The sequence below is a fragment of the Octodon degus genome, unplaced genomic scaffold (genome assembly GCF_000260255.1).
Source record: "Octodon degus isolate 3935 unplaced genomic scaffold, OctDeg1.0 scaffold00263, whole genome shotgun sequence".
Lineage (NCBI taxonomy): Eukaryota > Metazoa > Chordata > Mammalia > Rodentia > Octodontidae > Octodon > Octodon degus.
This window is the reverse complement of record NW_004524839.1, coordinates 2,327,746-2,329,400: the sequence shown is the minus strand read 5'-3', so window position 1 is coordinate 2,329,400 and position 1,655 is coordinate 2,327,746. Positions and strand designations below refer to the sequence as shown.

The 1,655-nt window shown below is 42.0% G+C and overlaps 1 pseudogene; it reads right to left on the bottom strand.

Annotated features, from left to right (window-relative positions):
• Nucleotides 1–1,040: 1,040 nt before the first annotated feature.
• LOC101582837 lies at nucleotides 1,041–1,327 on the bottom strand (annotated as a pseudogene).
• Between the last annotated feature and the right edge of the window lie 328 nt (nucleotides 1,328–1,655).

The window sequence follows — 1,655 nt, the reverse complement described above, 5'->3', positions numbered from 1 at the left end:
TATAAGAGAAGTTATATGAATGCTTGTTTGTTGGATTTATTTCACTTATTGTATGCTTTTTCAAGGGCTGGGGATGTAGCTCATGGGTAGAGTGCTTGCCAAACTTGCACAAGGCTGTGAGTTCAATCCACAAAAAATATGCTCTCAAGGTGCACTCATTTTCTTACAAATCATTCAAATTTATCCTTTTATGGCAGAGTAATCCTCCATTGTATGTGAATATAAATGCCACATGTTCTTTACTCATTCATCAGTTGATGGACATTTAGGGCACTTCCAAGACTTAGCTATTATGAATTGTGCTGCCATAAACATAAGTATGCATGCATCACGGTGGTATGATGTTTTTAACTCTTGGGACGATACCTAGGAAGGGAATGCCTGTGTTGAATGAGCTTCCTAATTTTAGTTTCTTGAAGAATATCTATGTAGACTTTAATAATGGTTTTCCTAGTTTACATCCCCACCAACCATATAAAAGGGGTCTGACTTTCTTGCACACTCATCAACATTTGTTGTTTGAGCTCTGGATGATGGCCATTCTTTCTGAAATTAGACAGAATCTCTGTTGTTTTAATTTGTATCTGTCTAATGGTCAGTAATGTTGAACATTTCTTCATGTATTTATTGGCCATTTGTACTTCTTTTGAGAAGTGTCCATGTCAGTTGTCCATTTTATGACTGGGTCATTTATTTTGGGCGGGGTTCTAATTTAAGTTCTTTATATATTCTAGATATTAGTCTTCTGTCTGAGTTATCACTGGTAGACATTTTTTTTGCAGGCTAGGAAATATTTTATTTGCAACCAGGGACACAGACATAGGAGAGGGAAGTGCACAGGACTGCAAACTAGCCAACTAGCCAACCAAGGCCTGTTGGGCCAGGAGCACTGCATCGTGGGGTCCTCACAGTCTCCCACCAGCAAATGCACAACACAGGGCAGCCAAGACAGGAGGCAACTGCTCATGTGTCCCAGCCATTGACAGTATATACTTAACTCTGAGCGACAGGGTAAGGAGGTGTAGAGGAGGGAAGACTCATCATTGCCTAAGACCACCTCCTCCTCTCAGAGCCAGCACTAGGTGGAGGACAGAACCACTTAGAATCTTGTAGTCAGCTGCTGTCTTCTCATCATTCATCTGTTTGCTGCTATAGATGAGCCGTTGCTGTTGTGGGGAATTCTCTCTTTCTCCTCGACATGCTCCTTGATTCACTCCACCTTGTCTGTGGGTTCAAGGTCAATGTCAATCTCCTTTCTGGTCAGTGTCTTCAGTTTAATTAGCGTCTTCTTCTCTGGTTGAGGTGGTGAGTGGATAAATTGGTGCATTACCTGCTGCGGGAAAATCTTTGGCTTCCCCACTGGCAGACATTTTTTTTTTCAGAACTGGGGATTGAACTCAGGCCCTTGCGCTTGCCAGGCAAGCACTTATTCTACTGAGCTATCTCCCCAGTCCCCTGGCAGACATTTTGAATTGGTCTTTTCCAACACTTTTCTAAGGATGAATCTCACTGGTCTCACATGCAGTAACTTATTTCCTGACTGAAAGTCATGTGGTAATAGTCCCTTTGAAAATGCAGCTTGCACTTGTTGGGCATATAATGTGGTTTTGGACAGAATTTTGCAAGCTTGACATTAGCCAGGTAGAGTCTGGTAG